Below are 23,998 nucleotides of genomic sequence, written 5' to 3'. Positions count from 1 at the left end.
AAGAAAAAAAAAACTATCAGGATGTAGACACAAATGTGCTGAAAATGTCTGAAATCTTGTCATGCATGAAATACCTATAAGGATGAATTGGCACCATGGTTAACACATCTTAACCTAAACCTTACAAATGATGCGTATATAATATGGATATGAAATCCTGGTAAGTAGGTCCAGTTTTCAGTACACCTGTCCTCTGTTTCAAAATCACGCAGCAGTTCGTCTTGTGCACGCTTAAATGATAGGACGTTGGAAGTGTCCGGTCCCATTAAGGCATGCCTCGTTTCAAAGGTAATGTTCAGTCTGACAGAAGGGCCTGATATTATTTTCACAGATACACAAGTTCAACTAAAAGTGCTTTTTGCATGTTTTATATGAAGGAGGATCCAGGCAGGTTCAGGAACTTGTTCTTCTTTTGTGTCAGCAATAGAGAGCTGTTGTCATGATGCGTTTCGGAATCGGAATGCCCATAGGAAGGATTACAATACACCTCATCTATTAATAAAAAAAAATACATGCATGCGTTTAACGTGTTTAAACTGGCATCCTGAACTCATATTGTGTATGACATGGAAATCAATGCCAATTAACAAAATGTTATTATATAATAACTTTGTCTTCATGCAATGACTTATCTTTTTTTGCAATGTAAAGCGATTGAGCACAGTCACATTAGAATGACAGATTGTCAAAAATAGACCACACAAAAATATCCAGCCTATTTTAATCCAGGCGGAGGATTTTAGAGTGTTTGGCAACAGTGTTAATCAATTATCAATAGGCTCGAGCAGGTTAACGCCATACAGTAATGGCTTGACAGTTGGCCATAATGAGAGGTAGACACAGTAAAACGATTAAAGCGACAATTTAATCTATCTCATTACAGTTTTTAACGCCGACCACTAAAATAACTAAAAACAAAGGATTTGCGACCCCATGCAGATGCGCCATGGAGACAGGATTTGGGGAAACCACTGGATGAGCAGCAGTGCTGAAATATTCAGAGTTCTGTGAATATTTCATACACTATGACATACTGTAACCTCAACATAGGGAATATTTTTCTACTAAGTCACCCAGTAAATAATGCATGGCTTTTGATATCATTCCAAGACTCTTGTTAATAAAAAATGACTTTAAAAACATGGACTTTGTAAGGGAGGTTGTGTTGTCCAACAATCCATTACTCTTAAAATAACCGTAATTTCACATTGTCAAATTGTTTTCAAACAACTATTGTCCCTGCTTAAAAACAAAATGAGACATTTAGGCATGGTAGTTATCGCGGAAATAAAGTGAGGAGACTCGTTCGTTCCGCTCCTCGCTTTTGCTCCGGGATGGAGCACGCACGAGCTGAATAATAAGGATTGCACACATAATGTAACGCCTGACACCGCTATCCCTGAACGACTGAGAGAGAAAAAGAGAGAGAGAGAGTAAAGATAAGGAGTGACACTCATACAAAGAGTTCTGTTATCTGCTTGTTCTCTGATACAACACACAGACACACAAACCAGGCTTGATAACCCATAAATCCTTTCAATTATTCAGTTTAGCCTCCACCGAAATAAAGTTAGCATAACTTTGCATTCACCTATAAAATAGTGACATTTCTGCATTTAGCTGATGCTTTTATCCAAAGTGACTTTAAAGGTACGTTGCGCATTTAAGATATACGCGTGTTCTCTAAGAATAAAACCTATGGCCTTGGTGTTGCTAGCGCCATCTTCTACTATTTAGATACAGGAATATTTAAAACAATAATATAACATGAATAACATAAAATACACAACATATAAAACATAAACATTAATGATATCTGACTAGATTATTCCCTCACAAACCAAAAATGAAGTTTTTGCACAATGTCAGAGCATTAGTGACAAATGATGCTTGTCTATACAGATGTCAGAGTGAAGATGAAAGGTAGCAAGTGTCTACACGTGCAGTTTAACCATCCTTGTGAAAATCTTTTTTTTTTTTTTTAATAAATACGTGAGGCACTAGTTCCTCAGATTGTCCTCAGAATCTTCTGGAAAACCTCTAGGTACACTTTCGGGCAGTTCTCAGAGATACATACAAACCTGAACCCAAAAGGTCCCTGCAAGAACTCTAAATACAGTAACTCCTCTAACCCCTTCACAAGAGAAAGACTTTGAAAATATATATGTGACCCTGGACCACTAACCAGTCATAAGGGTCAATTCTTTTGATAAACTGAGATCATCTGAAAGCTGAATAAATAAGCTTTCCATTGATGTATGGTTTGTTAGGATATAGGACAATATTTGGTCAAAATACAACTATTTGAAAATGTGCAAAAAAATCTAAATATTGAGAAAATCACCTTTAAAGTTGTCCAAATGCAGTCCTTAGCAATGCATATTACTAATCAAAAATTCAGTTTTGATATATTTATGGTAGGAAATTTACAAAATATCTTCATGGAACATGATCTTTAATTAACATCCAAATGATGTTTGGCATAAAAGAAAAATCGATAATTTTGACCCATATAATGTATTTTTGGCTATTGCTACAAATATACCCGTGCTATTTATGACTGGTTTTGTGGTCCAGAGTCACATATAGATGAAGTTACTTGAATAAGCAACAGGTTAGTGATTCAGTCTGGGCAACTGCATATAGGCCTATTGCTTTTAGTATCTTTTCATTTTTACAGTGGCATAAGACATAACCATGATTTACTTATTTACACATAATACATCATTGTCTGTGTTATGGATTCTAATTTATACATTTTAACAATGGCAAGAGATTATTGCATTTTATAACTGTATCTTAAACAGGCAGAGGCCGTTAGAGCCCATTGCAGTGCAGATTGAAACGCTGTTCTTCATTCAAGTTGCATCAGCTCTGGACCTGGATTCAAACACATACTCTGCTGTTCAGTAGTTTGGGGTCAGTAAGATATTTTTTAAATAATACTTTTATTCAGCAAGAATGCATTATGTTGATCTAAAGTGACAGTAAAGAAATGTATAATGTTGCAAAATATTTCCATTTCAAATAAATGCTGTTCTTTTTGAACTTTCTATTCAAAGAATCCTGAAGAAATTAATCATGGTTTCCTCAAAAATATTAAGCAGCACAACCATTTCAATAATGCTTTAAAATAAATTAATACTTTTATTCAGCAAGGTGACAAGAAAGACATTTGCATCGTTTTTAAAAAACATTTTAAGATTTCCACAAAAATATTAAGCAGCACAACTCTTTTCAACATTGATAATAATAAAAAATGTTTCTTGAGCAGCAAATCAGCATATTAGAATGATTTCTGAAGGATCATGTGACACTGCAGTAATGGCTACTGAAAATTCAGCTTTGCATCACAGGAATAAATGACATTTTAGTACATGGTACATATGTTATTACTGCCACCATTCTGCATACCAGAGGCCTTTTGAAAGCATGTTCTCGCTGTCAAACAGTGGTCTGTTTTAGACAGAAAGCACACACACACATTAGAGAAATGCCATCCGCTTTGTTGTCCTCTCAGCTGGTTGAGGCCGAACGCTGGATGACTCCTATAGGCCAGGGATTTACGTTCTAATTAAGATATCATGTCTGGCAGAGCTGGAGTGGCTTGCTAATACTCCACTGGCCTAGATAGTAGCAAACGAATGAGGGATTCAGTACATAGACAAACCAGATGAGCTACAGACCTCTGAGAGTGTGTGGGCGTGTCCTCATGACAGATCGGTGTCCAGCCATGGCATTGTCCCGTTTGGATGTAATCTGGGATTTGTGGTAACAGAGAAGACCTCTTATCCTATGACCCTTCTGGCTTATCCTGCTCCCTCCCTCTCTCTTTCTCTGTTATCCAGCAGCAGGACAGGGATAACACAACAGGATCCCTCAGACATCCGGTTTATTTTTTTTATCATTCAGTTTGTCATTTTTTAACAGTCTTATGCCATAAGATATATTGCGACTACATAATTGCAAAATAATATAGACGTGACTACATGTACACACGCCCAAAAGGCAGGCACCTTCATGTGCGCAAATGTATTCAGTCTGGGTACAAAAAAAGTGTCACAAACAATGCACAACAGTCGCTAATGTTACTAACTAATACTGGAATCGCCCTATTAGCATTTTGATTAGCATTACAGAAATTAAACACCGACAAAACAACAACCCTTGGCTTTTAAACCCTACAATGCAATACCTAGTCCATCACAGACACAAATGAGACAGTCATTTTTGGTCTGCATTAACTGTTACCTAGCAACCAGAAACACCAGTGCTGGAGAAGCTCCACTTACCCCTGATCTGAAAACCACTGCTCAGTCACAACGCTTGTATGATGTATGCTGACGCATGGGGTCTTCATATCTTTGCTTTTGTCTTCAAAAATATAAGGGATTTTTTGAATTCTAATGGACTAAAAAGACTGATTTGATGAAATTAATGAATTTAGACAAGCTAATAATCTACCAACAACACATTTGTATCTAATTATGCATTAATTGTGAAGAAATAGCTTACAAATCACACTAAAAAAAAGTGTTGTAAATTCAGAGCAAAACAGCTAAGTGTCTGAGCATCTAAAGAGTCCTACTAAAAGATATCAGTTACTGTTTTGATGTAATCCTGATAGTATGCACTTCAGATAGTCTGAAGTTTAGTCTGATCTGAAGCTCATTTATTTATTTCTTTAGTCTCATTCTGGCAACTGCCAAAACTAGAAAAAGCATTTACACACGCACAAAGGCTAATGACCACTATACACATCAATGTGCAGGATGTCCTGCAAAAAGCTTTTAATAGAAATCTGAAGAACCACACAGAAGCTCTAAGATGCTTCATTCTGGTTTTTGGTAACTGCAACTGACTCTCATTTATTTTATTGTATTCTTTTCACCATCTAATTAATAATAAAATTTTCTTCTCAAAATCTATGAGGAACCATCCTTAAGGCAGACCATCTGATGCATATATAATCTATAAATATTTTCTCATATGTTTGGACATCTTCTATGGACTGCGGTAACATTATTTGAATATTTTTCCCCATGTCTGTCTATTATTGTAGTCTATTTTTATGCCCATTTCCAGCATATAAAAACTTACAAGTATAAAAATAAAATAAAATTTAAAATAAGAAAGTTTAATTTTAGTTTAAAATAAGAAATAATGCCACATTGTGAGATAGAAAGTTCAATAATAATAATAAAAATTAGATATAAAAAGTAATAATAATAATAATAATAATTAAACATAGTATAATAGTTTGTTTAAAAACCACCTTGAGACATGGAAAGCATTAATACATTAATAAAAGATGAGATGTGAAACTATCCAGAAGCATGCTGATAAGTCATTGCACTGTATGATCTCTAAAATAACGCATTTGATTAAACAGGGCAACATAACAGTCAGACATATGGATGTCTGATGCTGCTGCGCTTTTCAGAGAAATAAATAATCTCCGCCTCTGCAGCCATACATGCTGAATGCCTTCTGATAGTAGATAAACAGACTTTTCTGTTGCTGAACGAGCTCAGCTACACAGCTTACACACTGTGTGTGTGTGTGTGTGTGTGTGTGTGTGTGTTGATGACAAGGTCAGCCGTGTGTGTGTCAGGAGGATGTTTACGGCTGGGCATGATCTCTGTACTCAGGGCGAATGTCAAATGCCAATCTGACACTTTTGATTTTCATGAGAAAGATCTGGGAACTGCATGTGTGTGTGCTGGAGAGCCACACAGACTTGGTTATCTCAAGGCAGATCATTCACTGGTCATTGGTGACAGGTATGTGTCCAAGTTACTGAGCTAAAGGAGAAGAGACAAAGAAAAACAGGTCATCTCTCTAAGAAATTACTACATGTGTGTGCGTGGCAGTGATGATGCAGTGATTCTGACAACTAGTGACAGCAGAGACTCGTCTTACTTTGACTCCCAGCAGGCACACACACACACAGCAGTGAGTAAATGTGGCGTGTGGCTGCACTAGGTCTTCTGATCGTCTGCTCTCTGTCCTCTGAGAGCAGTCAGGGGATGGTGCTGTGCTGTGATACTCTTGCGGTGAGTGACTCATAAATCTGAGATCAAGCCTTAAGCCCTGGAGCAAAAGAACAATGTACTAGATTTAGCTTTTCTCTGTCTCACTCTCAGTAGCTCTCTTGTACGTAAACAGAGGGTTGGTCTTTAGTTGAGTGAGTTTGTCCTCGTAAAGAAATACAGGTTAATCTTTTTAGCAAATCAGCTAAAAAGACAAAGCCATCTGTTAAGGGGTTATTTGTAAAGTTCAGCAATCACTTAACAATGCCATTACCCAAAAATACGCATGTTTGTGTTTGTGTCTGGGCAGAGACTTTCTATTGACTTATGCTGAGACAATGATGTTTTCTATCTCTTAAACTGACTCACATAAAAAGCAAGAACGTAAGAAATAAAGAAAATGATGATGAGAAAATGAAGTTACAGGTGTTCGTAATATTATGAATTAATTTTACGAAAAAATAAAATAAATTAAAAAATAAAATAAAATAATCCAAATCTATCAAAGTGAAAGAAAAAATTGTATTATCTACCTTCCGCTTCCTTGGCCCCAATCTGTCTCAGGATTTACAATGCACACTGTATAAAGTTTTGGGTCAATAAGATTTTATTCAAAAAATTAATACTTGCAAGGTGACAGAAAAAAACATTTCCATTGTTTTAAAAATATTCTAGTTAGAATAAATGCTATTCTTTTGAACTTTGTATTCATCAAAGGATATTGAAAAAAATCACGATTTTCACAAAAATATTAAACAGCATAACTGTTTTTATATTATAATAGCATATTATAAAAATTTCTGAGGGAACATGGCACTGAAGACTAATGGGTGCTGAAAAGTAAGCTTTGCCTCCCAAAGAGTAAATTACACGTTACATAGCATTAAAGTAGAAAATAGTTATTTTAAATTGTAATAATATTTCATAATATTACTGATTTGACTGTTTTGATCAAATAAATGCCGCTTTGGTGAGCATAAAAGACTTCTTTCAAAAACATTAAATAAATACTTCCAACCCCGAACTTTTGAAAGCTAGGGTAGCGACTTGGACCACAAAGACAGGAATGCAGACAACTATCTCTCTAAAACAAAAACTTGTTCATGCTGTGGCTTCATATGAGCTTGCTGATCTGTTTAGTGCCACTCTTTGTTATTATTAACTACAGTTAACACTAGTGCATGGAAAAAAGATTGATTTATAAAAAGATCTACAAACACAAACAAAATTCATGAAGAATCTGGAAATATGAAACTAGCACATCAATAGAGGTAACAGTTTGCCTGGGACAAAGGTCAATTCTATACATTATACACAAATATGTGAATAGAGATTGAGCTTTCATTCAGAATCAAGCATTTCAGTAACAAATGATTTGATTCTACGTTTTCCTGTGAATCTATTCAATCAGTAAAACATTTCAGAAAGACAGGTTTTAGCTTTAAAAACCATGCCCTGACTTGAGCACTTGTCTGTCAGTCACCTAGCAACAAGTCCTCCCCACAAATGCACCATCCTGCCGTCTCTCTCTCAGCTTCCCGACCTGCTGAGAAGGGTCTGAGTGAGTCTGTGTGTGTGTGTGCATGGAGTGTTTTGGGGGCTGTCGAGTTCACGGTACTCTACTCCCTATTGACCAGGAAGTCCTTTCTCTGAGCAACGCACAATACCAACAGAGACAAAGCAGCCAGGAAAGAGGACAGTCCCTGAAAAACACTCACACACAGAGTCTCTCACAATCATATGAAGAGGCATATCACAAGGAAACACACGCATACACACGCACAAACACAGCAGACCTCCCCAAAAACACGGGGGCCTCTGCCTTTGTCTGGCAGCCTAATGAAAATGATGTTCTTTTTCTATTTGGAGCTTGTTAAGGCTCACAGACTCTTTCACTTTGCTCCCGCTCTCACTTCACTCCCCCACCTGCTCTCCGTACACGGAGGTGAAGGCAAATACCGCGGAACAGATGAGGATGCTTCCTTATGTGTGTGTGTGGGTGATGCTTTTTCAGAATAAAGCGTTCTGTGACAAAAAGGAAATATATACACACACCTCGAGATCAGATGGTGCGAATCAGCACAACTTAGTCGAGCGCGTTTTACTGTTCTGAAATCTCAACCCACATAATCGCGTGTACATAAACAGACACTTGAAGAATTTCAACGATGCTTGTATAGTTTCAGGAGGAACAAATATGTTGAATAGGCTAGCCTATATGATTCACATTTATCGAATAAAAATACTCAACCAGTCTCTTGAAGAACCATCACCTTCAGTTCTGGTGAAAGGACAGAGTATAAATAGCGTGGAGAGATCTTACTATTCCTTCCTGTATACAGGGTCGATGCCTTTGCATAGGAATGTCAGTGGCTTGTAGCAGAACAACCACGTTTTATTCAAGAAAAAAGTCCATCTGGACTCTTAGAAACAAGTAAACCTCTGGAAAATAATGTCAGACTTTCTGTTTCTCCTAACCTTTCTGACGTAAGTATTCATGCTCTTCGCTGCGGCTTCTGACCTTGACTGTCCGCACCAGAATACGGTTTCATTTTAGATTTGCTGTCATTTTGAGCAGTGACCCACGCAGATACATACCAGGGAAGTACATAACAGAGACGGCATACACGGCGATGAAAGGAATGTTTCTGAGGTGAAGGCCACTCAGCGTAGAAGCAAAGCTATAAATGACAGTATGGTCAGTTATGGGCCTTTAATAAAGGCTGCTGAAGACATTTTAACAGAGCATGGCTGAGAGATGTTTTTATCCATTACATTAAAAATGCCTTCTGTTTTGGATCCATAACAAATATTTACTACAGTTATTTCTGAGGCACCTGAATGCTCACAATGGAGAAGAAAATCTTTATGTTGTGCTCTGCGTTGGTGATAAGATGATTTTAACACATTAAGGGTCTAAAATGGGAATAATTTGTCATTGTTGTTATCTGGGGATTCCAAGACAGATTTAATCCCTAACATTCCCGTCATGTTTATGTTGTTTCAGAGTTTTACAACGAAGACGGCGTAATTAGTGAGATTAGATCTGAACCTGCTTCGACCTGCTTCTTCTTTGCCAACCACACCTGACATTATGACAACCCTAAAGTTCATGGTAAAATTCATCAGGGTAATCTAAACCACCGAGTAAAATATGCCAGAGTAAACTATACATAACTTAAGGAAAGAATTCATCAGTGAGTCAAAAAACTCCATAAAACTGACAAGATGACTTCTGGGTTCTAAAAGGTAGCCTATACAGAAATTATTTAGATTTGCATGTACTGTCTTGAGCATTTAAAGCAATATTCGTAAGAAATGCTATTTACCTTTAAAATATTGTTGCTTCATGAGTTGTAGCTATATAAAATGTACATAATTTGGTCAAATTAGTTTGTCATGCGTGTTAAATAATATTGCCATAAAATATGTTATTACATTTAAATCTGCTCGACCTTCTGAGACTAAATCTGTCTGCACATTTATAAATTGTATATATAAACAATTAGGCCACACTACAAGTAAACTGAAATAATAAAGAGAAAACCATTAACTTAATAAAGTTAATGTTAAAAACATTAACCTTAACAAAGAACAGAAAAAAACAACAACAAAAATATCAAGTTGTCAACAAACCGAGGGAAAAAAAATAAAACAGATGAGTAGAATTTACCTCTAATAAGAAGTAACGACAAAATAATTAGGTTAATAAAAGTCATTTTAATCATCGTCAAAAAGATTCAGTCAAAGAGAAGAGGCTACATTGACGGTGTTTTGGAGATAGATGGCCATCAAAACGATTCATTATCATTTTGACAAGAACCTCTCATAGCCTATCCGTTTGCCATTATTAGCACTTATTCTACTGTAAAGCCTGGCCAGGCCTGACAGATCTGCTGAATGTAGATCTGCTAAAAATGTTCACCAAAGAAACCTCTTCATAACTAAATTCACAGGGGCCCAATATATACGGTCAAATTAAATGATTTAACAGACAAATACAATTATTATGCAACAACGGATATGCAACAAATTTATCTAAAACATTATTTCTTACCTTAACAACAAACTGGGCTTTCACTCTTCATACTTGAATACGGGAAGTATTTTGAATGTGTATGTCTGCTTCACTCAGAATGGTAATTGGAGGCGGTTGAACTGCGAGCCGTAAATCAACAACCTTCAAGTAGAAAAACGTCCTCTTCATAATTGGGCACCGCGCTATTGTGAGTCGCGGGGGTCTGTCAGACCACCCAAAGTAGCGCTTCCTCCCTCCGGGCTGCTGTGGGACAATAGCGGGCCACTCGAACCGGCCACGCATGGGAACACTAGAATGAGGCCTGACAAGAAACAAGAAACAAATCTGTCTTTGCCACTTATTAAAATGTTTCAGTTGGGTCGTGCCGTCCATTTAGAACGTGTCGTGAGCGGCGGAGATTTCTGCTATTACCTCCGTTTAAAATGTATATTTTTAGATTTTATGGTGATTTCAGTGACTGCACTGAGTAGAAAATACAAATAAAACAAATAATTTAACACTTCGTTTTTATTCTTAATGTTCTGTTTTTTTCAATTTGATGTTTCTGGAAAAGTTGAAAAAGCTTCGAAATTGAGAAGAAGAAGAAAACCACATCGTGTCTAAAAAGTAATTAAAAAGGTCAGAGTGATTTAAACTGAAGTATTCAACTAATTTTTAACAAACTTTCATTATTAAATCAGACTTACGAGCTGGTAAAAGGGTTTCAATTTGAAATACATCTTTCTAAAATATTATTTTTCTAAATGAATAATTAATCTGCTTCTTCGTGAATATACCAGAAGAATTAACAACATTCTAAAAGGCTCACAGACTCTTTCACTTTGCTCCCGCTCTCACTCCACTCCCCCACCTGCTCTCCGTACACGGAGGTGAAGGCAAATACCGCGGAACAGATGAGGATGCTTCCTTATGTGTGTGTGTGGGTGATGCTTTTTCAGAATAAAGCGTTCTGTGACAAAAAGGAAATATATACACACACCTCGAGATCAGATGGTGCGAATCAGCACAACTTAGTCGAGCGCGTTTTACTGTTCTGAAATCTCAACCCACATAATCGCGTGTACATAAACAGACACTTGAAGAATTTCAACGATGCTTGTATAGTTTCAGGAGGAACAAATATGTTGAATAGGCTAGCCTATATGATTCACATTTATCGAATAAAAATACTCAACCAGTCTCTTGAAGAACCATCACCTTCAGTTCTGGTGAAAGGACAGAGTATAAATAGCGTGGAGAGATCTTACTATTCCTTCCTGTATACAGGGTCGATGCCTTTGCATAGGAATGTCAGTGGCTTGTAGCAGAACAACCACGTTTTATTCAAGAAAAAAGTCCATCTGGACTCTTAGAAACAAGTAAACCTCTGGAAAATAATGTCAGACTTTCTGTTTCTCCTAACCTTTCTGACGTAAGTATTCATGCTCTTCGCTGCGGCTTCTGACCTTGACTGTCCGCACCAGAATACGGTTTCATTTTAGATTTGCTGTCATTTTGAGCAGTGACCCACGCAGATACATACCAGGGAAGTACATAACAGAGACGGCATACACGGCGATGAAAGGAATGTTTCTGAGGTGAAGGCCACTCAGCGTAGAAGCAAAGCTATAAATGACAGTATGGTCAGTTATGGGCCTTTAATAAAGGCTGCTGAAGACATTTTAACAGAGCATGGCTGAGAGATGTTTTTATCCATTACATTAAAAATGCCTTCTGTTTTGGATCCATAACAAATATTTACTACAGTTATTTCTGAGGCACCTGAATGCTCACAATGGAGAAGAAAATCTTTATGTTGTGCTCTGCGTTGGTGATAAGATGATTTTAACACATTAAGGGTCTAAAATGGGAATAATTTGTCATTGTTGTTATCTGGGGATTCCAAGACAGATTTAATCCCTAACATTCCCGTCATGTTTATGTTGTTTCAGAGTTTTACAACGAAGACGGCGTAATTAGTGAGATTAGATCTGAACCTGCTTCGACCTGCTTCTTCTTTGCCAACCACACCTGACATTATGACAACCCTAAAGTTCATGGTAAAATTCATCAGGGTAATCTAAACCACCGAGTAAAATATGCCAGAGTAAACTATACATAACTTAAGGAAAGAATTCATCAGTGAGTCAAAAAACTCCATAAAACTGACAAGATGACTTCTGGGTTCTAAAAGGTAGCCTATACAGAAATTATTTAGATTTGCATGTACTGTCTTGAGCATTTAAAGCAATATTCGTAAGAAATGCTATTTACCTTTAAAATATTGTTGCTTCATGAGTTGTAGCTATATAAAATGTACATAATTTGGTCAAATTAGTTTGTCATGCGTGTTAAATAATATTGCCATAAAATATGTTATTACATTTAAATCTGCTCGACCTTCTGAGACTAAATCTGTCTGCACATTTATAAATTGTATATATAAACAATTAGGCCACACTACAAGTAAACTGAAATAATAAAGAGAAAACCATTAACTTAATAAAGTTAATGTTAAAAACATTAACCTTAACAAAGAACAGAAAAAAACAACAACAAAAATATCAAGTTGTCAACAAACCGAGGGAAAAAAAATAAAACAGATGAGTAGAATTTACCTCTAATAAGAAGTAACGACAAAATAATTAGGTTAATAAAAGTCATTTTAATCATCGTCAAAAAGATTCAGTCAAAGAGAAGAGGCTACATTGACGGTGTTTTGGAGATAGATGGCCATCAAAACGATTCATTATCATTTTGACAAGAACCTCTCATAGCCTATCCGTTTGCCATTATTAGCACTTATTCTACTGTAAAGCCTGGCCAGGCCTGACAGATCTGCTGAATGTAGATCTGCTAAAAATGTTCACCAAAGAAACCTCTTCATAACTAAATTCACAGGGGCCCAATATATACGGTCAAATTAAATGATTTAACAGACAAATACAATTATTATGCAACAACGGATATGCAACAAATTTATCTAAAACATTATTTCTTACCTTAACAACAAACTGGGCTTTCACTCTTCATACTTGAATACGGGAAGTATTTTGAATGTGTATGTCTGCTTCACTCAGAATGGTAATTGGAGGCGGTTGAACTGCGAGCCGTAAATCAACAACCTTCAAGTAGAAAAACGTCCTCTTCATAATTGGGCACCGCGCTATTGTGAGTCGCGGGGGTCTGTCAGACCACCCAAAGTAGCGCTTCCTCCCTCCGGGCTGCTGTGGGACAATAGCGGGCCACTCGAACCGGCCACGCATGGGAACACTAGAATGAGGCCTGACAAGAAACAAGAAACAAATCTGTCTTTGCCACTTATTAAAATGTTTCAGTTGGGTCGTGCCGTCCATTTAGAACGTGTCGTGAGCGGCGGAGATTTCTGCTATTACCTCCGTTTAAAATGTATATTTTTAGATTTTATGGTGATTTCAGTGACTGCACTGAGTAGAAAATACAAATAAAACAAATAATTTAACACTTCGTTTTTATTCTTAATGTTCTGTTTTTTTCAATTTGATGTTTCTGGAAAAGTTGAAAAAGCTTCGAAATTGAGAAGAAGAAGAAAACCACATCGTGTCTAAAAAGTAATTAAAAAGGTCAGAGTGATTTAAACTGAAGTATTCAACTAATTTTTAACAAACTTTCATTATTAAATCAGACTTACGAGCTGGTAAAAGGGTTTCAATTTGAAATACATCTTTCTAAAATATTATTTTTCTAAATGAATAATTAATCTGCTTCTTCGTGAATATACCAGAAGAATTAACAACATTAATATTCCCCCCCCCCAATATTCCGGCCTCACCAAACATTCCAAAGTGAAAAGCCAAAGCGCTGGCTGCTGTGAATTATTCCCAGCAGGCTAATTAAATCACCTTTGACTATGAGAACATATTCTAAAAATTCACATTTAAAGTTGCTGAATTGAAGGTGAAGTTGTGTTGACCTCCTCTTATCTAGCAGTCTTTGCTCTGTCAATCTGGATCCATTAAAGTCACAACCTGAAATAATTGCTGCCCTGTTCTATTGAATTAAAATTTTATAGTATTTGCCTACCGATTAAACCAAAACAACAGGGTTTTGAGAGACCGTTTCAGTGAGATCTCCAGTGCTGAAAAGTATATTTAATAAGCAATCTATATTAACAATACAGCTAAATCTATAGGGCCAGGCAAACAGCGTGCCAGGTGACTTTAATGAACGCGCGTCCTTCACCTGCATGCTCTGGAAACAGAGATGACAAGTAAAAAGAGCGTTATGGGTCATTCCTGTCACGTGACCGACTGTCTTCATATGAACTACATCCAGCCCGGACTGAAAATTATATTAACCTGAAATAAAACTTTACTAACATACAGGAGGTAAGCTACTTATCAAAAAAGTGGCCCAGTGACACAACTTGCCCCACAAGCTCACATCCAAAATGACTCAGTGGGGAAAGCATTATTACTGGCTTCTCAAATATGTCATTTAATAATCCATGGTCATTGTTAGACAAAATTATTCACATCATTTTATACATGACATGTTTTAGAGCCATACAAATTTGCTTTAACCAATTATTTTAGCTGCTATGTAGGAAACTTACCCTGACAATGGAAAAAGTTTCAGAAATTATTGATAATAAGCTTACCCATTTTCTTATGCATCTCTCAGTCACATGAAGTGGTATAGGATGGGTGCTTCTTAAATATATTACATTATGCAGTAGATCACAGGACCACAAAATGTACCCACAAAAGTTCTCCCATTCAGTGATTAAATTTCTGTTTCATTATGCAGAGCAGGAAGGTAGTCAGATACTTGATTAATATTACAAATTATATCTTGAACTCCAAACATAAGAGGGTTTTTAATGTCACTACTATTACATTTTAAGTCAAACTTTCACTTCTGTTAGTTATTAAGTGCCTTTAGAAAAAGCATCAGCTAAAAGACTAATTATTAATATAGCTTATTAAAGTGAGAAATCTAGCAGGTTCACTTCACGTGCATTATGAGAATGAACTATTTTTGTTTTAAAATAGCCTAAGTATAATACCAATACAAATTATATCTAATTGCATCTAAATTGATAATTTTGCCAGTTTATGTTACGAACATTCTATCTGCAATCCATACAGTGTCATTCATCTGTAAATGTTGCCCTCTCTTCTTATTTTTACTTCCTTGCAGTTATTTTCTGAATTACGTCTTTGTGTCTCTGTTGGCTCAAAAATCGTGCCAGGCAGGATGTCTTCACAGTGCACCATTTACATATTTACCAACAAGCCCTTACGCTCTTGTGTATGTTGCCAAATCAACAAGGGTGATTTGCCAAATAATCTCTCCCTCTATTTTTTTCCTTCCCTCTGCCACATCCCTTCTTCCAAATGGCAAACGGAAGCAGAAGACATCCCACTGTGCAACTGAAAGACAAACGTAAAGCACCATTGTCGCTGGTCAAAGTGGCACCTGTTCAACAACAGAAAAAAAAAAGACAGACAGAGAGAAGGAGAGGGGTAGGCAGTCTCTTACAAAATCCAGCAAAATGTATGAATCAAGAGGCATTATGAGTCACACCAAAATATATGAAAGTTAATTTAATAACACAGTCTCGCTCATATTCTGTCTTTGCTCTTGTGAGAGACACTTTCCTACAGTCATCAAGCATAAGATGCCACTTTAATCTGCAGCTGAGAGCTGATAAATGGTGTCTGACTTGAAATGCCACGATGAGGGAACTTCACACCTCAGGGTGTCAGTAACACAGAACAGTGACCTTTACTGAGAATCACATTCACCCTGAGAGTGAGTGAGTGTGTGTGTGTACTGTAAAAAACAGAATATGTGCAGTTGTTACCTTATGGATCTCTATCTACCTAATATGACTTCTATGACTTTTGTTTGTGTAATTCAATATAGTCAGGAAGACACACAATAAACAATATTGTGACAGGATGCTGTTTTTAAAATCTTTATTAGGTTGTTTTAAATATTCAGCACCATACAGAAGGTCTAGAAAATCTAGTAGCTCTGACGATGTAAATCGAAGTCATAACTTCACCGATTCTTGAGACATGGGAAAAACAAATAAAGCAAAACAAATAAATATTTTCAATTTTGTTCAACATGTTTAGATGTATTTTGTTGCAATCAGTTTTCACACAAAGAGTGCTTTTTCACATCATTTAATATGGATCAAGTATTTCAGAATAAAATAGTCCAAAATAGTCAAATATTATCATAAATATTGATAAATCTATAGCATTCACTTCAATAAATTGAAGAATTGAGGCTGACCAGCAGTCAGACAACTGCACCATATTTTTGTTATTATACATTAATAAATGTATTAAAAACAGTAGCCAGTTTAGTTCAGGGTTGCAAAACATTAAGGACCTTTTAAAATTAAGGAAATTATTTTAAAATCCCGATCCCACTTTATATTAAGTGGCCTTAACTAATATGGACTTACATCAAAAAATAAGTACAATGTACTTATTGTGTTCATATTGTATTGCAAAACACTTTTGCTGCTATTGAGGTGGGATATGGGTAAGGTTAGGGACAGGTTTGGTAGAATGGGTAGGTTTAAGGGTAGGTTAAGGTGTAAGGGATGAGTCAACAGTGTAATTATAAATGTAATTACAGATGTAATTACATGCAGGTATTTTTAAAATATAAGTACAATGTAAAAACATGTATGTACACAATAACTGCATTGTACCAAATGATTAATTTAAATGTAAGTACATAGTAGTTAAGGCCACTTAATATAAAGTGGGACCAAAAACTTTACAATTTGCAAAACATTTAACAGTTGTGACGGAAAATTGAGTGAAATATGACTGCAATTACTTAAAATGATTTAAATATATAAATATAAAGACATCAAGTCTGTGTGATGTTGAACTACACACACTATTACTTTTTCTTTATAATCTAATGGCAGGTCAAGTACATTTTGTCCCATGTCTCAAAAATCAGTGGCATTCAAATCAGAATATGACTTATATGAGAAACTGGAACAGTGTGTGTCTCCACCTGCACCTTGAGTTTAGAAAGGAACAAAAAACCTGAATCAACATGACGGCTATACACTGCTCTAGCGGAGTTATAAAATCACACAGCTGGATCCGTCTGTGGCCAACCTGGTTCGTTGTAAAGTAACTGAATCCCTCTGAGGTAATCAGTACCATCAGCACCAATGAAAAGCTCTCTGAAGAGTTTCACTGTGGACTGGTCCCTTCAGAAGCCCCATGTCTCTTCTCTGATGGTTAGGAACTGTGGTGCTCTCATTACAACAACAACACAAAGCAGCATCACAACTACTGCCTGCTATCAAACTCAGTAGTACTCTGCCTGTCGACCTTGTTTCATGGTCTAGGCATCATTGTTCCTTGATTTATGGATACTTATTGCATCGTAGATGCAATAAGAGGGCTGCTCCACACTTCATAGAGAGGGTAAATCATTATAAAGAGGACCTTCTGTTGTTTTCATGGTACACATCATGGTATGTGTACCATGAAACAATGCCTTTTATCATTTAGAATGGTTTAAGAATTTACTATTTGTTTTACATGAAGACAGTCACTTCTGGTGGAAAATGATATATACACTATACTGTTCAAAAGTTTGGGGTCAGTAAGATTTTTTTTGAAAGAAATGAATAGTTTTATTTAACAAGGATCCATTACATTTTCTCAAATATATACTGTTCTTTTGAACTTTCCATTCATCAAAGAATCATAAAAAAATGTAACAGTTTCCACAAAAATATTAAGCAGGACAACTGTTTTTAACATTAATAATAATACAAAATATTTCTTGAGCACCAAATAAGGAATAAATTACACAGGAATAAATTACATTTTAAATTATGCTTAAAATAGAAAAAAGTTATTTTAAATTGTAATACTTCTTAATTGTACTGTCTTTACTGTATTGTTGATAAAATACATTATCTTGTTGAGCATAGGAGACTTCTTTCAAAAACAATTAAAAAACTTGCTCACCCCAAAATTCTGATAGCTAGTACATATGTGACCCTGGACCTGGTCTTAAGTCGCTGGGGTATATTTGTAGCAATAGTCAAAAAAACATTGTATGGGTCAAAATTATCGAGTTTTCTTTTATGCCAAAAATCATTAGGATATTAAGTAAAGATCATGTTCCATCAAGATATTTTGTAAATGTCCTACCGTAAATATATCAAAACTTAATTTTTGATTAGTAATATGCATTGCTAAGGACTTAATCTGGACAACTTTAAAGGTGATTTTCTCAATATTTAGATTTTTTTGCACTGTCAGATTCCAGATTTTCAAATAGTTGTATCTCGACCAAATAGTGTCCTATCCTAATAAACCATACATCAATGGAAATCTTATTTATTCAGCTTCAAAAAATGGACCCTTATGACTGGTTTTGTGGTCCAGGGTCACATATATGTATATCTTCCTGAAAGAATATGATATATTCAGCGAGGCTAAAATTAAGCAATATCCTAAAAACAACCATCACAGAGATGCAAAACTACCTGTGCGAGTGCTAAACAACAGGATGCTCATTCTCAAGATCTTCTAAAGTTATCATCTCTAAAAAGCATAAGTATTAAAGGCATAAACAGACCAAAGGAGAGAAGTAAGGAGAAAAGGAGAAAGAAGAAAAGAGGACTTGTGCTGCATCTAGCTGAAACCTCTGAAGAAAAGGATGTCTGGATCCTGGAGGAGAAGAATAGAGAGAATTGACTACAGAAATGCACATGCCATTTTGAGAAGAGCACAACAGAGCATGCTAAGGGTTCAAATACAAACTCAGCACCCAGTCAAAGCAAATACATACAAATAAAAAACACTGGCTGGAAGAGAAATGTACATCCCAAAACTCAAATCTATACAGAGTAAGTTAAAAACACACCCAAGAGCTTTTAATAAGGTTTAAACAAAAAGAGCTAATTTCACTACATTGTTTCACACAGCAGTGCTCTTCAGTGACTGAGAATGACAGAGGAAGAAAGAGAAATACACACACTGCGTACAGCAAAATAGAGCGATAGGCTAACTGTTGAGAGAAGCATGAGAGAATATGAAAGAAGAGACACAAAAGAGAACAGAAGTGTAATAGCAGAGTCAATATTATCTGTCTCTTATCGGCTGGCTGAGCTGTTTTGTATGACTGTGATGAATCCGTGCAGCTGCAGCAGAGGGATACAACTCTTCCTTGCAAACATACTCATGCACATACAGTAGGGCTATCCATTGTATTGCAGTATTTAAACAATAAATGCCGTTTTGGCGCTGTTTAATGTGGAGTGACAGATCGCTGTAGCGCCGGTGAGCGTGATTTGACCAAGTAGCCTACAACATGTTCCTGGGTCAACATCCTTGTTGATCCAGGAACATCATTCCAATCAACCAATCAGAATTGAGAGATAACTTTTCAGGACATGTCAGTTTTAGGCTTACAATCAGGATTAGGTGCTTCTACACCCTTGTTAATCAGCTATCATTTCCCTCTGATTTTAGGAATAAATTATGGGTAAGGTTAGGTTTAGGGGTAGGGATTGGGTTAAGTCTGTATTTTTGGACAGTAATGTTGATCCAGGATCAACAAAAGATGTTGATCCAGGAACATGTCTTACTTGGCAAAATCACGGCGACCCTGCAGCGCCTCAGTTCAACAGACGCAGCAGCGCGAGGCGCACGTGAACTAATCATCTCCTCCATATTAATACCAGTTTCAGCACAAAATAAACATGACTAAATATCCTAAGGTAAGTTAAAAGAAAGAGTACAACTTTACAAGCCGTATCCTGTCTCATGTAATCGCTCAATCAGTGTTTCATCCGCGCAAAGACATGAATAGCCTAAAGTCTTGTAAACAATGTCACTTAACGTCACATTTACCTCAGAAACAAACATATTCGGTGACCATAAACTCATTAGTCAGCCAGAAAAATAAACTGTAGAGGGGCATTTTGCTAAATATATGCACAATATAACATATTAATTATAATTTTTACTGTTCTTATGTTTAATTTCTGTTTGAAGAAATCCATCAATTTATGATTTTTTTATGACAGCCACCATTTAAATGTTAACAAAAACGAACTGAAGTAAAAATATTATTATGTAATTGTAACTTTATTATTTAAAAAACTTATTAAGCTATAGCTTACAAATCAGTCAATTTTAACTTTCAATATTATAGTAATGTAGTACCAGATGACTCTCATGTATATATTACAGCATTAGTTGAGAGATTTTTTTTTCCTTGAGAACATCTGGCAAGTACTGTACCTGATATATATCCAAAATAATCGACATTGAATCGAATCGGTAATCGAATCGAATCGAATTGAAAGCTTGTGAATGAGAATCGAATCGAATCGTGAAATTTGTGTCAAAACCCAGCCCTAACATACAGTATAACAGGAAAAACAATAAGAGGACAGACTGCATCGGGTCAACAGGCCTGAAAAGTCCTCCAAGAGAGAAAAAACACACAGTTGTGCCAAACAGGGAGGCTGTAACCCCCTCTGTGGCGAATAGTCATCATTGCAGTTTCATTTTCTGCAATCTACAGCTGTCTATAATTATATTGTGAATAAAAATGCTGTATACACGCATTGAAAACTTCTCTTCTCAGCATAGTACTACACTACATGACACTACATGTACAGATTGCCTGGTTTAAAGACACTAGATGCCAAACGTCAGAGCCCGCCTGCAAATTTTGCCCAGTCTGAGTGACAGATTTCAGAGATAATTGTGTAGAGTATGATGGGTATAGACTATGATTATTTTTAGATTATGATTATGTTTGAGGATATCAAACATTTACAACACTTGTTTTTCAACTGTCATGTGCCTGTTCTGTGCAAGGTTGTTGTGTTCAGAATGATTGAAAGTCTGGTAGTGTGTGACCATCTGTTGTTTAGAGTAAGATGGCCAGGTTTTCCTCTGTAACCACTTAAACATTCAGCATGTGATTGATTTAAAATCTTTAAAAGTCACATATTCCAGTCAGATCATGGAATGTTGAGAGAATATTCATGATTTCAAACCCCAACTGTCAAAGAGTTCACATTTGAACATACAAGCCCTTAACCTGCTATCTAAAACAGTTGTTTTCTAGAATTCTGGTTGGTCAATAAAGTGACAATGAATTAGCTTAATAAAACTGTTAAAACACGTTACATCTCCTTAATCATTTTGTGAAAAAAGCAATACGGCACTTGAGGCCATGCTGTATTGTTGCTGTACTTATTCCAAACCTGTATGATTTTTTTCTTTCTACAGAACATGAAGATATTTTGGAAACCAAACAGTTTGAAAAAACTTTTGAAAGATTTCTCAAAAAATCTTCTTTTGCATTCCACAGAAAAAAAGAAAAAAGAATGTCAAACAGATTTGGGATGACATAACGGTGAGTAAATGGTGAAAGAATTTTCATTTTTGAGTAAACTATCTCTTAAATACACTTCTGTCTTGTAGATCCTAGGTGAATGTTTGCATTTACCACTCAATATCTACCTTAGCAGCATTCACTGGTACAAAATGACATTTTATCAGAGTTAGATTTATGGATACTTTAGACTAGATTTGAGAGGATCAGACATTAATCCACTTCCATTTTGCTGTACACTTAAAAATAAAGGTGCTTCAAAAGGTTCTTCAAGCGATGCCATAGAAGAACCATTTTTGGTTGCTGCAAATTTTGCCCAGTCTGAGTGACAGATTTCAGAGATAATTGTGTAGAGTATGATGGGTATAGACTATGATTATTTTTAGATTATGATTATGTTTGAGGATATCAAACATTTACAACACTTGTTTTTCAACTGTCATGTGCCTGTTCTGTGCAAGGTTGTTGTGTTCAGAATGATTGAAAGTCTGGTAGTGTGTGACCATCTGTTGTTTAGAGTAAGATGGCCAGGTTTTCCTCTGTAACCACTTAAACATTCAGCATGTGATTGATTTAAAATCTTTAAAAGTCACATATTCCAGTCAGATCATGGAATGTTGAGAGAATATTCATGATTTCAAACCCCAACTGTCAAAGAGTTCACATTTGAACATACAAGCCCTTAACCTGCTATCTAAAACAGTTGTTTTCTAGAATTCTGGTTGGTCAATAAAGTGACAATGAATTAGCTTAATAAAACTGTTAAAACACGTTACATCTCCTTAATCATTTTGTGAAAAAAGCAATACGGCACTTGAGGCCATGCTGTATTGTTGCTGTACTTATTCCAAACCTGTATGATTTTTTTCTTTCTACAGAACATGAAGATATTTTGGAAACCAAACAGTTTGAAAAAACTTTTGAAAGATTTCTCAAAAAATCTTCTTTTGCATTCCACAGAAAAAAAGAAAAAAGAATGTCAAACAGATTTGGGATGACATAACGGTGAGTAAATGGTGAAAGAATTTTCATTTTTGAGTAAACTATCTCTTAAATACACTTCTGTCTTGTAGATCCTAGGTGAATGTTTGCATTTACCACTCAATATCTACCTTAGCAGCATTCACTGGTACAAAATGACATTTTATCAGAGTTAGATTTATGGATACTTTAGACTAGATTTGAGAGGATCAGACATTAATCCACTTCCATTTTGCTGTACACTTAAAAATAAAGGTGCTTCAAAAGGTTCTTCAAGCGATGCCATAGAAGAACCATTTTTGGTTGCACAAAGAATCATTCAGTCAAAGGTTCTTTAAAGAACCATCTCTTTCTTACCTTTTTGTAATCTGAAGAAACTTCTTTCGCCACAAAGAACCTTCTGTCAAACAGAAAGGTTCTTCAGATGTTAAAGGTTCTTTATGGAACCATTTAGACAAAAAGGTTCTTCTATGTCATCGTGAAGCTCCTTTATTTTTATGAGTGTAGCTATTTAATTTTAAGTAGTCTGTTCTTGACTGACTTTGGTTTTAACAGTGGCTTCACTTCATAGTCTCTTCATTCTAAACTGGTTTTGACAGTGGCCCCCCACTTCATAGTCACTTCCTTTTATCCAACTCACACTGCCCCCACCTGGCTGCTTAAAGACAAAATAGTTAAAGTAGAGCTTTTCAGATCTATAAAATAGATGGACTGACATCACCCAAATAGGAACACTGAATGTGATAAGAGTGACTACAATTAAAAGTTTGCCTGAGAAGCGAAACTCCTTTTTCTGAAATGCAAAAAAGTGTCTCTCTTTCATAATTAAAAAAAGCAAACTTTAAGAGTTCTCGCCCATCTTTCTACTACCAACCCCCTTTTTAATTTACCACTGTAAAGTGCAAAAGATTTTGCACAAAAGATGTACATTTGCTTCCCATTTTACGACTGATGTCAAAATGAGACATCAATACTCGTATTACAAATTCATCAACATATGAAAGGTAAATGAAAAATCTGTTAAATAGAGACCAGCCATTCAACTCTAAAATTAAAAGTGTTTTAATAACTTCAAGGACACTGTGGTCAGGCTATAATAAATCACGTAGCTGGTTCCTAAGTAAGGGGAAAATATCACTGTGACCGAAATGCTGTGAGCATTATATGACTCATATTTAGGGTCTCCGTTGCTCCAAAATGAAAGTAAACAGTATATTTTAAATAAATTGGAGCACTTTTTCCTACATCTGAAACTGAATTTCATCTGAAGCCATCTTTCTTGATTTTTTTTATTGGCCCTCCCTTCAGAAACAAGAGGCCAAATCCACCTTAAATCTTTTTTTTTTACATTAAAATCTGCTTTTACATTTACTTTAGATTATGGGTCTCAGAAACCCCAAAAGCACTAGTAATAGTAACAAAATTAACTGCAGCTTCTAAGCACAAATTTTAGACCATACTGGTGGTCAATGTAAAGATTTGCAAAACAGAAGAAAGGGTTATGTTTTTGAAAGAGGTCCCTAAAAAAGATGTTCACCAAGGCTTGCATTTATTTGATCAATAATAT

The sequence above is a fragment of the Sinocyclocheilus anshuiensis genome, unplaced genomic scaffold (assembly GCF_001515605.1).
Source record: "Sinocyclocheilus anshuiensis isolate Anshui unplaced genomic scaffold, SAMN03320099.WGS_v1.1 scaffold72, whole genome shotgun sequence".
NCBI classification, from domain to species: domain Eukaryota; kingdom Metazoa; phylum Chordata; class Actinopteri; order Cypriniformes; family Cyprinidae; genus Sinocyclocheilus; species Sinocyclocheilus anshuiensis.
The sequence above is the reverse complement of the archived record's forward strand: the minus strand, read 5'-3'. Positions refer to the sequence as shown.